A 17,622-nucleotide genomic window follows, 5' to 3' on the forward strand; every position below is an offset into this window, starting at 1 on the left:
GGGAGATATGCTCAGACCTGTTCTTCAGAGGCTACACTGGAAAATATATTAATTATTATTATACATGTCAGGAAGTTTAGTTCCTAGACCAACTGTCCATCGGTATCTTACATGAGTAATTAGTTGCAGGTCCTGGTAACTGCCTGGGATCATTCTCTGCACAACCCAAAAGTAACACAGGATAAACACACACCAGTGAGACATAAACCTGATATAAAGGTCAGCAAAGCTGATGAGAAAGATCTCAGTGTTGTCAAGCTCCAGATCCAGCAATGTCTGCTTGGGACAAACAGCCTGGGGACAGCCGTGTTTTGCACCAATAGGGGATCAACAGCTGCTTTTTATTTTCTCTCCCTTCCCATTTCTAGCAGTTTCTGTGGGCTAGCTACGCCATGTGCTGAAGGTAGTTAATGAGAGCAAAGCCTTCCTTCCACCAAAGCTATTGCAAATCTTTAGCTTTAATGCATGACCACTTGTTTGATCTTTTATCTTTTGACTGGGCATGTACTGTTCTTTTTCTCTGTACAAAGCTTCCACAAACCACAATGAAATCACTGTTCTGTCACCAAATTTAATGAATCAATTTCATCTATCAGAGCTTACAAAATCTTTTCTACCCTGCAAATAACCACTTTCCTTACATATTCTTTATTTTTGTGGTGCAGAGGAAGTGGGTGAGTGGCATCTCAAATGTTCAGCGTTCAGCCTTACTCTTTCCCTTGAGAGAGCAAGTAGGAGATTTATCACAGACTCTGGTGGCAGCACAAGTAGTCCAGTGCTGAGCACTTTGGTAAAACCAACCAGGAACCCATTACTTTAACGTTATAAAAACCATGATGGATATATACTTGTGTGACTGATGGAGGGCATTATATTAAGAGGAATTGTTCATTTTCTGTACATGCATGTAATAACGCTTAACTAATTAATTAACAATGCACTACTTGTTCAGCTATTTGTGGGTAAACAACCTCAGTAGTGCCAGCGCAGGTATTCTAGTGGGCACAAAAGCCTGGTTCTAGTCTTGCTCAAATGTAAAACAGGAGTGATCGTCTGAGTGGCGTAAAAATGCATTAGGCACGATGAGAAGTAAGTCTCTGGGACAGTTTTTTCACCAACAGCAGTGGAGGTGATTCTGTGTTTGAAATCTCTATTTTTTCCGTTGTTCTTGCGGAATCAGTCCCTACTCCCTTGCTGCTGCTCAGCCCTGCGACTTCCACCAAGCTGTATTTGGAAGGCTGCCATGAGCGCACATGCTCTCCTTTTCCTTTTTCAGGCCTTTGTCAGCCAGTCTATGTGCTGCTCTTCCATATTCGTACTGCCTTTCTCGGACGCCAGCCTTTCCTGACGCTGACTGTCATCTTCAGTCTGCCCTCCCAGCCACAGTATTTACCTGTGTGCTTCAGAGAGCAGAGAGCTCAGATAAGCAGCTCCTCAGTAAGAGAGTCTCCTGTCAAGATGGACTTGTTTCCCTAACAAAACATGAGCCTGATTAAGCTGTGCACTGCAGCAAGGGAAATGTTGGTCAAGCCAAGAGTGAGAAAAGCGCTATCAAGTTCTATCCAAAAAGCTTTGTATTATTAGCTGTGGTACAGAAGTTTAGACTTCTTCAGAACAGGCTTAGTTCAAATGTCCAGGAGATGTTGACCGAGAGAGACTCTAGGAGCTCAGCTGTCATGCAAGTACTATTGCTTCATTTTCTTTCTTTCTTTTTTTTTATTGTATTAGTGTCTGCAGCCTTCATTGGGTGCTGAGATTGGTCCTGCTTGAAGCCTCCATCAGCATCTCACACTGCGTGCTCAGCTAGCAACAAATAGACACCTTTCTCCAGATATTAGCCCTGTTCCCAAATTTGTCAAATTATAGCAATTTGCTCCATCACTGCTTGTTTATAAAATTTCTTGCACCTTCCTTAGAAAAAAATTGGTTGAAAAAATGGTGATATAGATGAGCTAGCATTAAGAGCCAGTATGACAGTTTTTAGAGAAAAAGGCAGATGGCTGAAACCAAAAGCACCTTGCTGACCACATGAATAGGGACATTTGAAAAATTCAAGCTCACTATTTGAGCTTGGTGGCTTTCCCTCTCCAAGGGAGGAAAATTCTCCATTTGAGAATGATCCACAGGAACTTATATAGTCCCAGGACATGTTAGGATGTGTAGCACAGCACCAGTCGCCAATACATTGGTTCTCTTTAATCGCTGAAGTTTACAGGATGTGTTGAGCCCAAGCTCTGATGATGCCAGAATTGTTTAATGTTTTGTATTATGGATTAACTTGAAAGTGGATGATATTCTATTCAATTTGCTGTGTGTTTTCTTTGTTGTCTGATGTTCATTTGATCCTTATCATCACAATTCTTCCACGAGGTATGGTAGAATAGGTATAGCCATGAATTAGAAGAAAAACAAACTACCAGCTGCACTTCTTTTCAATAGTATATATAACATATCCCCCCCCCTTTTTTTATTTCCACAATTGAAGTTGAAGGAAGTGATGACTGAGGCCAAATAAATGTCTTAATATTTAGAAGTTAAAATGTACATTTCTACTTGTAAAGTGTGTTATTGTTATTTAGCTCCAGACCTGCATTTTGCTGCACTCTATTACGTTGGTAGTTCTGCTCCTCCTGGGTTAGCTTCCCATGCACCTGAACGGGGCTCTGAGGGATCCAGAAAGCAGCTGAATCGCTGCAGTTTGGTTCTAGGAGAATAGAATGTGATGTGGGATATTTGCACCAGAGATTTGCACCTATCTCCTGGAGTTTTGAGGTCCCTGTGCAACTCCAGTGAATACAGGCTTCCTCCTCCTCCTCTCTGTGCACACCAAAATGAGCTGCTCTGATAGCACAAGTGAAGGTTGCTGCAGCATTGAGCCTGCACAACCCACCTATGCCTCTGTGTATCTTGGATCCCCTTTGCAGGACTCTCTGGTGTGAGGGCGTGCTACCTGTACCAGGCCCTCCTTTGCAATTTGGTTAGATGACCACATTTCTCCATCGTTCTTCCTCCCCCGAATCACCACTGGAAGCTGGACTTGTTTTTTCTGCATGGAATTTTTGTTGTGGGATGTAGTCATACCTTTATATCTGGTTTCGATTTGGTGCAGAGCAAATTAATTCTTCTGGCAGATTTTTCCACTATCAGTGGGGGTTCCTGTGGTACATTATCAATGCTCCTCACCCTGATGATGCATAACACTAATCCATCATTAGAGCAAGAGTGTGCTCTGATGATGGATTAAAATAATTCATCATAAGAACAAGGGACTATAATGTAACACCGTCAAAAGATGGCACCATGCAGAGATGAACAGATCAACGAGGAAATTCAGTAATGCTCATTGAATCAAGTGGATCTGCTGCCAAGAGGCTCTTCTGCAGCAAAAGTTTGGCAACCTGCGAAAACATCATTATTCTCCTTGCTGAACCAACTGTTTGCAGTAATGGCAGTGATTTAAGCATTTTTTTTGGAACAACAAAGGGATCCTCCCATTGCTAGTCACCCCCTTTTTGGGAATAAATATTCCAGCTACAATTACAAATCTTATGTGAGTCTTTTAATTTTTAAGGCCATTCACATAATGAAATGCAAATATAACAGCTATTTAAACCATCAGTCCAAAGTAAGTTTGTTGCAGTATGGTTAAGTGACTGAGAGAGAGGATTTAAAACTCTGGAGACATGGTTATAGTCTTAGCTTTCTTTTGGAAGCACTACATCTGTAATTCAGCACTTCATTCCTGTCTAGTGCGCATTTGCTTAACTGTAGCCATATGTTTGTGTAGATTCTTCAGAACTCTGTTAAAATAAGGATTAACTGAAGCACCTATTTAAATGCCTTCCTGGACATAAGTTTATGAAATCTGGAGTAAAAGCAAATATTGTACAAAAGGCTTAAGCAAAAGTTAAAAGTTTCTATTTCACTGCCTATGGACAACCAGATTTTGAGTTGCCTCCAGTAAGTGGAGTGTCAAAGGTCCTCTGTCAGGTGAAATGCAAGGGAAAATGCATCTGCTGAAAAAACAGATTGGATAATTCATAGAACTCAGACTAAAGCAGGCTGGAAGGCACCTCAGTGAGAATTCACTATGTTTCTGTCTGGAAACCAAATAATATATGGATAAATGTGAAGAAAAAAAAAAAGAGTGATCTTAAATTTTCCCTGTGACTCCAGAGTACGTGCATCTAACTAAGGAGGCACTCCGTAGGATGAATAAAAGTACTTCTGTGCAGCATTGATTTTCCACAGTCTGAATGACAGTGGTTGCCAGTCTTCCTATTACTGTAATTGCTGGCTAAATGAACTATAATTGTATTAAGTGGTAACTTTGAAATATGTATGCACTGTAGGAAGGAGCTGAAGCATTGCAGGCAGAAAAAATTGATTTGCAATATTTGGATGAAGTGCTGGGGGGCTCGGTTGCATGGAACCTGGTGCAAAAAAGTGCTGTAGCTCAGAGGGGTCCGGTTTTGCGAGGGGGGCATGTGGAGGAGGTGTGTGTGCAAGGAATGCCTCGCTGCAGGGACCGCAGTGCCTCGGGGTGCGAGTGCCTGCTGTGCTCGGGGACAGTAAGACTGTCTCCTGCATCGCTGCTATGATCGTAGCGATCTCAGCAGGCACTGATTTGGGTGAGCCCCCACCTCGTAGCCTGTTTAACAAATAGAAAGGAAAGTTAACCTGCAAGTCCCACCCTGAAGGCTCTGCAAAGTGGTTTCATCTGCAGATACTGTAGCACAGGGCCAGAACTCAATGACGTGCAACCTGCCCTGAGTTTCATAAAGAGAAACTTCTGGCAATGCACTTTTACTAAAATAGTCAATTAGTGAAAAGTCGTTGGTTGTTTATGTTGCAGAAGCACATCTTGGTGCCTGTTAGGAGCTCTGCGTGGGCAGTAAGAGAAGGCACTGCAAACAAGACATTTGCAATAGGAAATTCTTTGGGTCAGTGCTGTTGTCGCATATGGTTTGTACGGCGCTCATGCTTTCTGGCCCCAGTTCGCTGTTTCACTCACTAAAATTTGTTCCTTCCTTAGGTAATATTGAACATAAATAATGGTGCATTACATGGTGCTTAAGATTTAACTGCCTTTTTCGGTTTCCTCTGACTGTTAGTTGTCACTCTTTTTAATAATGAAAGAATTACAGAGGTTTCAATATGACTTTTCATCTTGATATGAAAACTAATGATAGTAATTTTTGAGCAGTCAAACTGAACTGTTTTGACTTATCCAAACCAATTTTTGCAACATTTTGGTTTGCTAAAATTTGACATTTCAGAATCATATTTTGTTCTAATTTCAGATAGGAAAATTGTTTCCTTCCTGGGCAATTTAGGATATATTGGGGAATATTTGTGGATGCTGTGCTTTGGAATGTGACTGAAAAGAGTATTGGTGAGGCTGAAAGCATAACAGAAAATGATCAAAATGCCGCCCATGAAAATTATGTTGTGAAACCCCATAAAATGGAAATAATTTTCTCATGAAAAGTTTTCTCTGAGTAAAACCCCATAAAATGCCATCTCTCCCTTCTATTCGCCTGATGCAATAGTGGGTAACCACATTCTTACCCAGGAGAATTTGGTGCCAGTTTTTGCAACAGGACTGCAACAATACATTTTATTTCCAGTGTGGAAAGACAAATGGACCTTTGTGGAGAGACGCAACAGAAATTCCAGCAAGCCTCTGAAACGAGGGCCAGGCTTGCCATTGGTGTCTGTGCCTTTGGCTGAGTCCTCAACACAGTTGCTGAAAGTGCTACAGTAACATTATTGTAAGCAGCAGGGAAATAATCTACCCTCAAAATCTCGTGCGCAGTTCCTGTTTAACCAGAAGCAAATTGACTGCTAGGCAAGTGACCCCCCCGCCCCGCCACACACCCTGCTCGGTCCCCTGATGGTGGAAATGGTGAGGAGCTTTCCGCGCTCGCCAGCGCACCAGGGTTCCCGGTCCGCGCTGCCCGTGCGGGAGCAGCCGGGGCAGGTGCTGGCCCAGGCGGCCGCCTGCTTCCTTTGCGGCCGCAGCGTGCTTAAGACACGGCAGCTTTGTGCCTGGGAAGCAGCCCGTTATGACCGCTGAAGCGAAGATGCCAATTAAAGCAGTCCTCGGGGCGACCTTAGCCTGCCTGGCAAGCGGCAGGCCAGCTCCAGGAACTCCCTGACTGATGGAGGCCAAAATGGCCCGGCCCGGCGGCTGCAGGGCGAGCTGCACCTGCCTCTCCGAAGGGGGAATTTGGTTCACAGAAGCTGCGGCTATCCCCAGAGGCTGCTTTAATAAAGACATTTCACCATTGCCTTAAGGACTCTGCTTTACCTGAATGTGGGAGAAAATTCATTTCACCATGCTCGTCTGCACTGGAACTCTCGGGGACGTTAAAATGACTTTGCTAATCCACTGAGGATTAAGGCACAGCACACTAATGCTGCTCGGTATCTCAGCAGGAGGGAGGCTGGACATGCTTTCCCATTTGTAAATTAATATGAAGCTCATTTATCCAGAATTCCCGTGCAGGCAATGCTACACACACAACTTGCTCGGATGGGTGGATGGGTGAAGGCATGGATGGATGGGTGGAGGGCAGGGTTTTCAAGAAGAACAAAATTCCTGAGATGAACTATAAGCAAGGATTTTAAGTGTTGTGCCTCCCTTCCTCCCCCCCCCCCCCCCCCGCCTCCTCTTAGTGCTTAATTGAGTCATCTGTAAGCATTTTGGTAGGTCAGGAATGCAATTAAATAGCCTGTCTATCGTAAAATATTTGAGCAGTAATACCTGATAAAATCATCATTATCTTGGAGTAATTGACCACATCAGATAATTAAGGTTCCTGAGGCAAAGCTTCACCCTCAAAGGAAGTTCAGTGATATTAGAGCAGGGCTGCGGTAGTCAAGACTGTGTTAGTGTTTCCATTATAAGCCCTATATTTTAGGGCTGTGTAATTCTATCAGTAAAATGGCTGTAGTCTGAAAGTGTATTCATGATTTGATCTCCCTTTTTCATAGCACAGTGAGGAAAATACAAGGTGTCTTGATCTAAGAGACTGAAAAGATCCAGATGAAAAATAAAGTTCAAATAAGGCATCACTTAAAGATAGGGGGAAAAAAAAAAAGAATGACAAGATTGCATCCCATCTACAGCCTGGTGAATTTTCAGCCTGAGAAGGGCATAAGAATGAGCTTATCATCTCTCCAGTTTTGTGAATGCTTTCACAGTTTGAGAGCGAAGAGCACTCATGCTTTTTTACATACAATGGGCTGAATTCTGCCTTCGATTTCTTCGTAATCTTAAGTATATAAATTTAAAATATGTTTTGCCCAAATATAAAATAGAATAAGCTGTTACAGGGTATAAATGAGTTCAGATGTTTGAGTATCTTGAGAAGATAGCTCACATTCAGACGTTCCTAGACTCAACTTAGTCACACTGAGTTTAGAGAAGAAGTAAATCATAACAAAACATGAGCCTCAGTTCTCAGCTGTAAAATTGAGATAAGTATTTCCCTATCTCTCAGACATGATGTAAGCAATAGATTTGTCACAGGATTAGTGGCAGATGAGACATATCTAACCTCCCTTTAAATATAGGAGTGCCATGCTGGATCAAAGCAAGGTCTATCCACCAATGCCTGGCTGCATTTGGGCCACTGCAAGGCAAGCTGCTAACTTCAAACAGCGGGTGCAAGCCAGGCTGTGCCGCTTAGCCTCGGGGTTAGGACTTTGTTCCCTGGCCCTTTTCTATTTAACCAAATAGATAGAGCAGCCATTACCCTGCTGCTATAATATCTGAGCTCTTCACATTTTTCATTGCATCTTTTCTTTCAATCACCATTTCAAGGCAAGGAAGAAATTTGTACCTCATTTTACAGAGACAAAAATGAGTTCTAGAGACACAGATTTTTTGCATCATTGAAGGATTATGTCATTTATTGTTGCCAAGCCTAGCTGACTTAGGAGACCAAGCAACTTTTGAAGATCAGATTTAAACTTCTAAATGGGTTAAGAATAACAGTGCCCAACTATATGGAAAAGATGAGGGGCAAGAATAAGCAGCATCTCCCAGAACATGCGGAAAGTGTGCTCAAGCAAAGTACAGAAGGAAAATGCTGTTGAGCACTGCACCTTTTTTCTTTGCTGAGACTCATCTCTGTTGGCCCAAAGAGAGGGCCAAGCCATTCCTCTGCAATTTAAGCATTTTTGTCTTACTAAGTGTAGGGAGCAGGATGTTGTGTATATTGAGGCCCTTATATTTTGGGGCAATCTTGGGTGTTGTTTTGGAAGGAAGGGTTGTTGCTATTTTATTCTTTACATTGTTTCTTTTTTCTGGATTGACTCTCAAACTACTTGATTTTTTTGCTGTATTTGCATTCTGATTTTTTTTCTGAAAAGTGTCTTAATGAAAAATACATACCAGAAAGCTCCATGTGAGTAGCCTCCAATGCTGAAGATCAATAACAGTTTATTTGATCACTGACAGCAAATGCTCTTTCAATTAAGCAGGTCACATAAATAACTTTCTGGTTCCAACATTATTTGGAAAGGTTGAGTGCGAAATAAATGTGATTGGGTTGGTGGTGCAAGTGCCACAGAAGGATTGGAGTGAAAAGCCACCTAAGTACTTGGATGCTACTCCTTGCTTTATCAGACTGGCCCCAGACTGCCAAACTGAGTTTGGAAATCTCGGTAGAGCATGCTTTTGTACAGATTTTTAGCACTTTGCTAATTTTAAGAAGGACAGAGGTTTCTTAAGAACCACTCTTCTTATAGTTCTTGGCATTTTTGTTTCTTCTATCAGCTAGAAACAGCCCAATAGCACACCCCCAAATTAAACTCTGTGTGTGGGATGATGCCTTTAACCACCCTTTCTTTACGTAACTCAAAAAATGTTTGGTCCTGCAAGGGTCCAGCTGATCATCATTTCATCCATACGGGTTCCCTCTGTTTTACGGCAGTACTCCTCCATGTCTCCCCGCCTGGGAAGGGGTTTGGGCCCACAGCAGCGTAGCGTCCCTGCATGTAACTCTAGGTGCGCTCTGACATTAAAAATGCTGCACCAGGTCCAGGCATGGTATAAATCCTTAGAGTTCAGTGAAAGCAAACAGTCTTGTGACAGATGAGGATAGGATCCCTACAGCAAAAAGATACAGGACAATACACAGAATATATACTGAAAAAAGTGGAAAGCTACAAATAATGCTTCTTTGTTCAGTGCTTGGAAAAATACAGGCTGCACACAAGAAGTAACTAATCTGTATTTCACAGGCAGGGACCTGAACCAAACAGTGCGGACTAATGATCTTTAGGAGTGTCCAATATTCAAATCAAAATCTAGAGCAAACTTTTGCAGTTATCCTTAATCCACAAATATTATAAGCCCAAAGCTGGATCAAAGCCCTTTTGGTTATTTGATTGTTCGCAAAGCAAAGGGAATGTTCCTCGTTTCATTTCAGGTTGGCTCTGCAAATGGTGCTGCTGTCCTTTCCCCTTTAATTTTTCCAATACTTGGTTTGTGTAGAACAAGTTGTGGGGGGAAAAACTGATTTTGCAGCTGCTGAGAAAAAGATCAGAGGCGCCAACCTTGTTTAAAAATTCCGCAATCAATTTAGGAAAAAAAAAGTAAAACCCTAGGAAACTCCTCAACTTCTCTAAGAAGTCCTCAGTTCAAAGATAGCTGTACTAGGAGGAATCCACAGGATCTGCCTGTCAATAGGGTTCTTAGAGGAAGAAATGCTGTTTTGGGGTTTTTTTTTTTTCCCTCTCTCTGCCACTGAGAGACATTTATAACTGCAGAACAAGGTGAAATTACTAACCAGGGCTGGTGGGAGAGGAGGCTCAGGGAGGAAAGGAGCTCATGTCCTGAGGACAACTTACCTTTGTGAACTGCTGCTGTTGATCTCTAAGCTGCTAAAAGTTGGATGAAAATAAGAGTCTTCCATGTCTCATATGAGGTTCTGAGCAGCCGCCAGGTTGCACAAAGCAGCTTGCTGTGTTCTGGACCCTGTATTCTTGGCTGTTATAGTATGACTTTAATGTCATCCTGAGAGGTGTTAAACACGCTTAACTCTGCAATGTTAATGCACCTGTAGGTACTGAGCAGCTTTCCAAAGCAGTTTCCAAAAGATCTCGTTATCTAAGTTGGTATATTCACATGACCTGTTTTTTTTTCCTCTTCTTAAAAAAATTTCAGTATTTCAACATCTGTAGATTTTCTTAATTAAATTTCTTAAATCACTGGTGGAGCACTAGGGTTTGAATGTCTTAACCACTGGGACTGGGGCAGACACCAAACAGTGAGCTCGAATTCAGCCTAAGGTGAACCGAAGGCCTGGCGTGCCCAGCGTTCCCCTGCGCATTGCTGAGGATAGGCTGAGAAGGCGGCGATCAGTCAGCGTTGCTCTCCTCAGCATCATCTGCCCGTAGAGACCATAATGTCTAATAGCCTTTCTGTATTTGTCCTCTGGGATTGTTTAGCTGCTTTTTGAACAGCCTCATACTTTTGGTCTTTGCAATGTCCTGTGGCTGGGAGTTCCACAGTTCAGTTATACACTGTATGAACCAAAACCTTTTTTCTTTCATTTTAGCTCTTGCATTATGAATAGCAGTGAGCAATCTAGCTATGACTATCTTTCATTACTATCTCAGGATTGCTCGGAATAGGAGGAAACCAGCTTCAAATCTTCACTGAGTGCCACTTATCCTAAAAGGTTGTTACTGCTCATGCAGTACCAGTGCTGAATAGCAATGCACAGAGACAACGGTTGACTTTCAGGTGCAGGACTGTGACAGTCTTTGCACAAATGCATGTGAGATCAGTGCTGAATAGAAGCAAAATGAGCATGCAAATAACCCCATGCACCAACGGGTGTTTCAATGCCTGCAGAGCTGTGTGTTCGCACAGGATCTTGCTTGCATGCTTGTCTCAGGGTAGTCTGAATGCTGAAACTGGCTGCGTGCCAAAGCACATATTCACTTCTGCACATGTATTTAAAAAAAATCTTGCCTTCCTGAGGATCAGCTTGATGCGTTGAATAGTGCACCTGGCTGCAAGTCAAGAGGCTTGAGATTGACTTCAACCGCAGTTACTTATGGAGACTCTCTTTGCCTCAGTTTCCCCTCTTCCCCTCTGTCCAATTTTTGTAGTTAGACTGGAAATTGTTCTGGACCAGTGTAATCTCTCATTCTATGCTCAGCACTATAGGGCTGAGATTTCTGGGGGAAAACATACACACTACCCTAATCCAAATCATGATAATGATAATTGTATGAAGCTGATGGACTCTTCTGAAATTTCCCTATCACTAACTTTTATACTGCCCATCACAGCTGCAAATTCCTAAAGTGACAGCACCTATTGGCCTACCATTATTATGCATAATAATAATTTAACTAAAATAGCAACAGAAAATGTGCATTACACAAAATGAATTTAAATTGATTTTTCTTCTTTCTCAAAGCTTATTACTAATTGGTATTTTTAGAGCAGAGATTCATTTTCATACACTAAAATTAATGGGCCATATCAGCGGGTGTGAATCAGGATAGCTCCTTTGAATTCAATGGGTCTTATATCATTTACTCCAGTGGAGAATCTCACCTACTATTCCAAAGAGCATTTTCTTTTTTTTAACTCACAAAGTAATTGCATTTCCAGTCTTATGTCCTGATCCTGCAAATAATTGTGCAAGACATTAACTTTATGTAGATAAGCAGCACTGCTGATGCCATTGCAGCTACTCACATGAGGGAAGTTAAGGTTTTGCAGGATCAGACCTTAAAATGCAAATCAAAGCATTGCAAAAGCTAATGTGTCCACGGTAATATTTTACAAATGGCAGCAACTAATGTGTAGTCTGTCCTAAAACTTAAGATTTCTGCAAATTATATTGTTTAGTGAAATGGTAGAAATGGGATTATTTAGGTTGCTTATTGCTTTTTATTTACCATGAAAGAATCTGCAATTTTTCACCCCGGAAGCTCTGTCTCCCAAATTGTCTGCAGTAAGTCTTTGAAATTCAGCAGGGGGATAACCTTTGGATTAAAGATCTGCTTTTTTTCTTAGCCCCCAAGAAATTCCAGCTGTAGTTCTGCTGAGATAAAGTGTTTTGAAATAGCCAATTCACTTCTTTCTAGAAAATTTGGCAATAGGTACTGATTGAAATAGGAATTTAGAAGACTTGCCCTTTTCTCCCCCCCTCTTCCAAGAAAAAAATCCTTTGCTGCTGGGTGTCCTGGATCTCAAATGATAGGCTGATGTGCTAACAGTGCAAGGTTAACTGCTGCTGATGGTGCACAAAGGACAGAGTTATCACAAGTTCTTTACACAACAGAAAAGCAACCTTTTTAAGAAATGAAAAGGAAAAAGTTTAGGTTGCAAAGTTAAGCACTTGAAAATGTAAGAAATGTCAGCTCTTCAGGATCCTATATCATGTGGCTATCTTAACTATCTTGCACACACAGTCTTTGATACCAGGATCATACACCCTGCTTTTTCTTACTGCTACTGAAATGCTCAGTGCACACGATGGGCACAATTAACATTGCATGGGCTTGACTTAACCATGGAGATAACACTTCTTTCCCCCCCAGTTTTTGTATGTAATATATATATCACCGTGTACTTTGGGTTATTTTTTTCTGCTTTGAAGCAAATTGAGTTTGACATTTATACAAGAAGCAATAAAACTGATGCAGTCAAAGTATATTCCTAAAACAAGTTCAGTAATGTCTCTTCCAAACTACGTTTGAGTTAGTGGAATAAATGCCTTTTCATGTTTGCAGTTGAAGTACCGGCCAATTCTGCCAAATGGTTTTTGGAAAATTGCCTTCAGAATTGACTTTCCCTGGGGAAGATTTGCTTCTATGGAAAGCAGAGATACTGGGAGAATTTGAAAGAGAGAGAAAGCAAGAGGGAAGGCAGAGGGAATAGGTTAAAGGCTAACTTTAAACAGGTGGCTTTCATTTCTCGTTGCCCAAATTGTTCTGTAATTTCTTACCCTAAAACTTTCTGGTTAACTACAGCAAATTTCATTTTAGCGAGAACAGTTGTATGCTAATCTAGCTTTGTTTATTACCTCGGCTCCAACTGGGTATTTCTTTCTCCTCTGGGCTTCCCATCTCCCAAGAGCAAATGAAAGTTTGGGAGTCTTTTACTTCCAATTCAACTTTCAGCTTATGCTTCTGGGAGTCCTGAATAATTTTGGATCCCATGGATTTGCTTCATCTCGGCTCAGAAGGAGAATGGTGTGGACTTTTTCACCAAGTCGTTAGCAATAGCTGACTTGAACAGAGATGCCAGTTTGACTCCCATTAGTCATACTTCCCCCCACAATGTAAAATTGTCTAGAATGAGTGCCCTTTATCCAGTTTGCTTGATTTATTTTGGTATTTGGAATAAGAATGTGTGCACAGGACACTGGAATAGCTATTGAAGTGTGGAGTCCACATATAACTACTTTACAAGTTGGCAGGCTTTGGGAATCAGCAGGCATTCACTGCACAGGGAAAGAATCCACTCTATTTCGTACATGTTAAACGGTATTTCCTAGTCCATCTATGGATGGCCTGACAGAATGAAGCATTTTGCAAATATATGTGTCATATATGATCAACCCCAATAAATATCTTTCTTAATACACTGCGTCTTTCATCTTGTGTTTCATGCAAGCAGGATGATTTTGCACATACTGCAACTTTTTGTTGCCCCAGTCTAGCTCTCCGAGGTGCAGATCATCTACAGTAATACGTCTTCAGCTCCACTGGCAGAGCTATAGCAAAAACCAGTTTTGTTTGTGGGAGGAGCTGATGAGCATTCCTAACGTCACTGAGTTTACACTGCCGTTTCTCTAAGCTGGTTACAGGGGCTGCTCCCCGCTCCCGTTGTGCAGGCCACCTCTGATGGAGCGTGTTAACGCTGCCCAGTCCTGAGGTTTGCTCCCTGTCACTTCCCGCTTGCGGTTCCAAAATCCCCAGAGGCCACTGTGGCTTCAACCTAAAACTCTACTATTTCCTGCTGGCAGTTGCAGTACAGCTCCCTTCTGCCCCTGAGATGGTGTGAAGGGGACAGCGTCTGTCCTTGAGACTCTGGCCCATTACACTTTCCGTCTTTGATTTGCGATGGCACCCATGAAACTGATATGAGCAGCTAATAAAGGAGGAGAGCATGTATTTTCAGATTGCACCAGGAAAACAGCTGCAGCACTTTCTCAGTTGTAGAATGGCTCTTGCAGGACAGAGGGAGGCCTGTCTTGTTGCCTCCAAATTTTCCCTCTAAAGAGTTTCAACCTTTCAAGACTCCCCCTGCGCAAACCTCCGGCTCGTGTGCGCTGATGAACGTAATTCTAGAGCTTCGTGGAGGAAACCAGAACTATTTTTATTTTTGGTTGAGTAAACCTTTAACATTGAACAGTCAGGTGTTTATTTCACTTCCCAAACTGCCTCCGGCTCCAGTAATGCTTAGCATGATCCTTTTCTCAAGGAGGGGGAAAAAAAAAAAAAAAAAAAGGATTGAGTTAAATGCTCTCAAAATGGAGAGGTCTGAGGAATCACAAACTTGCATCCACTGCCACACATCCTACCTCGGCCCACCCCCCCCCCCCTCACTTTGGCCCTCTTTGGAAGGAACCTGACAGGAAATATTTGAGAGGTAGAGAATTTTCAATGAAAATATTATTTCTCCATCTGCCCACTTTTCCGCCCTCGCAGGTTGTATGGCTAAGTGACGTTTAGGAATGTGCATCCTGCAGGCCACTCGACTGCCTGTCTTCTCACATGTTGCTTTCCCATCAGAAGCGCATCAGGGCACTGGGTCCTCCTGCATGTCACAGGAGACACTTGACCTTTCCGAGTGTGTCCAGGCTTTTCAGAGTCATTTCCAGCCTCGGTAGTTCCTGTAAACGGGGGAGGCTGTCCCCTTTTGATGAGCTTTACTGCAGCCTTCCTGGGAGGCACGGCGCGGGTGGGGTCCACCAGTGCTCCAGAGCTCTGGGATAAAAAAACCAACAACCGTGAAACCTACAGAAAGTTGGCTGATATTGCATGCACGAAGCTATTCAAACCAGATGCTTGCATGCCTTCCTGCCCACGCTACCTTACCCACACTTATCCGTTCCTAGCCTAACAGGATGTTTCAGTTTTTTTGTACCTTGAGCCATTTTCAACAAAAGCCATAACAGGAGAGGGACACACATTCTCTGCAATGACCTACAAGAGGCTGCAGTCAGCAAGAGACGCGCTTGCTCCTTCATCCAAAGGCTGCCATGTTGCACTCTTTTTCCTTGGGCAGGCTAAATTTATTCCAGGTGGCTAGGAAGTGTTAAGGCAACATGGCTTGACAAATAGTGTGTGTCTAAGAGAGGGAAGAGGAAAATGACTGAGGTTAATTTGTGTTGGAGATTAACGCTGGGCGGGCCAGGGGAATGAGTAATAGCTGGACACATTTCAGCCTACCCACCACCCCTTTTTGTGCTGTAAAAAAAACCAAAAAACAAAAAACAACCCCCCAAGTGTCTAGCATGTGCCTAATTCTTTCTTCCTGTTCAGCCGTATTTCTCGGGTCAGAGGGATTCCAGGTGCTGCACCTGATTTCCCTGTGTCACTGAGTGCCTCGTTTCTGGATCTCTGTTACGAAACTCAGTCCTGGCCACCATTTCAAAGCCCTCCCAGTCAGATCTTCCCAGTGGTTCTCTGTAACTGGGAAGCAGTCATTATAACTTGCCCTGCCCGTGACAGCATAGGCTTCTTTGAGCAATATTCACCAAAAAAGCTATGGCAGATCTGGGAGGACCTTGTTGACCAGCGCTAAACTAAATCCATCTAGTCTTGGCAAGATGAAGGGCAGGTCCGGAAAGCAGGTTTTGCTTTGGTATGAATAAGGATGAAAGTTAATGTCAGAGTTTTAAAGGAAGATATAGCTGCAGAGATCATATTTTTTGAAGCTGACCATCTCCACCCATACATCAGCAAAAGTGGTTGATTTTGGAAACATTCTGAACAGGCCCTGAAATTAGTGAAATCTCCAGCACATAGCTATAAACTATAAATCCAGTTCAGGGCCCAGCAAGCTGAGCATGCCAAAAGACCCTAATGAAGCAGAGAATTAGGGCTACCATTTTGATAGGCTCCAGGAAAGCAGAAATATTCAGCACAGGGTTGCTAAATAGTAACCAGTGTGCCAATGTGTTTGTTTATTTTTACTTTAAGTGCTGACTGCACTTTTAGGCACTCATTCCCATTTCTCCCCTGTTCTCCCCCAAGCCCACTGGCAATTGCTGTCTTTCAGTTAGAGCCTGTTCACATTAGCATTTGATTTGGCAAAATAGGGGCGTGTGAAAACTTCCAATAGAAGAGGTTGAAAAACATTAAAAATATATATTTTTCCCCCCCAAATGATTAACTAATTATATATATGAGGCCCAAATATTCAGCCTTGAATTAGCATAATCCCATGGGAATCTCATGGTCAGATAGGCCAGTAAGAGTAGAGTCAATGTTTCATACCGAGAGTTTATGTTTCCATGATACCTTTTCATCAGTAGGGAAGCCAATGCTTCTTGTTCCTGTCCTAGAGTGCAGCGAGCACTGGTTCTGTGATGCAGCTGCTGTGCTGTATGCTGGCTCGCTGAAATGATTTTGGCTAGAAAAAAAACCATGGAAAGGTTGGCATGTTTGTAACTGGCATCATTTCTATCTGGTTTCCCGCATGGTGTCATGGAGTGATGCAGCAGCACAACAAGTCAGAGCAAGCAGTGGCACAGCGGTGGGACTGAATGGGGCCTTTCACGGAGGATTTCATGGAGGATCTCCTGACCCCACACCACCCGCATCTGTGCAGTGGTGCTTTTCCATTGTGCCTGGCTCTTTCACACCCAGAACACATTAGCCAGGGCAATTAAACGTCTTGGTGAAACAGAAAAGACACATGGTAACAATTTTCTTATTGCAAACTTATCAGGTTTTTATTTATTATTTTTTATTCCCTGTGAAATGTGATTACTCACTGGCAAGAGCCTGAAACTTGATGGCATTTTACAGCGAGTAGGAAGGAAAAACAATCCCTTTAGTTTGGTACACAAGTTCATCAGAAAGGTAATCAGCCACATAAACTCCACCTTCCCATGCCCATGCTTTAACTCACAGCTGTGTAGATATAGGCTTTGAGAGCTGAATAACCCATTAATCTCCATGTGGAAAATCAATAAATTGAAAATAATTAGCTGGGTAGGAGACGAAGCAAAGAATGAGACAGCTGTTATTTAAAGCATGATTTAGGCATGTAGAAACAAGGTATAACAAGACATGCAGGGAGGGGAGAAGGAAGGGAGGATATGAAAGAAAGTATAGAGTGGTGAATCCAAGGGAGCAGAAATGTGCGTGTATATATAACCCAGGTTAAGTAACTCCATCCGGGAGGTATTTTGCAGTGAGAACTGTAGAAGGATCAGCAGTGCCTCTGGAAAGTGCAGCTCACTGATTGCAACTGCTCACTACTGAGGGCTGCAATTAGTCACCAGCTATTGAAAAAGGAAACAAAACTCCAGCCACTGTCAACTTTGTCAACATCTTATTCCTTTCCAACTAGTCAGACACCAGGCTCTGCAAGGAAGATATACAAGAAGAGGCAGCAGGATCAAA

The 17,622-nt window shown here is 42.6% G+C and overlaps 1 protein-coding gene across 11 annotated transcripts in view; it reads left to right on the top strand.

The window, feature by feature from the left end:
- Positions 1 to 17,622, top strand: part of LOC106488315 (uncharacterized) — a 242,407-nt gene that overhangs the window by 112,228 nt on the left and 112,557 nt on the right. For 7 of the 11 annotated variants that reach the window (XM_067308041.1, XM_067308027.1, XM_067308036.1 and 4 more), the window contains one exon: positions 1,729 to 2,490. The exons of the other annotated variants lie outside the window; for them this stretch is intronic. The gene's annotated coding sequence lies outside the window, so the exon portion shown is untranslated. Of the gene's footprint in view, positions 1 to 1,728; positions 2,491 to 17,622 lie in introns of those variants that run through there. 11 annotated transcript variants of the gene reach the window in all.

Source organism: Apteryx mantelli, chromosome 18, assembly GCF_036417845.1.
Source record: "Apteryx mantelli isolate bAptMan1 chromosome 18, bAptMan1.hap1, whole genome shotgun sequence".
NCBI lineage: Eukaryota > Metazoa > Chordata > Aves > Apterygiformes > Apterygidae > Apteryx > Apteryx mantelli.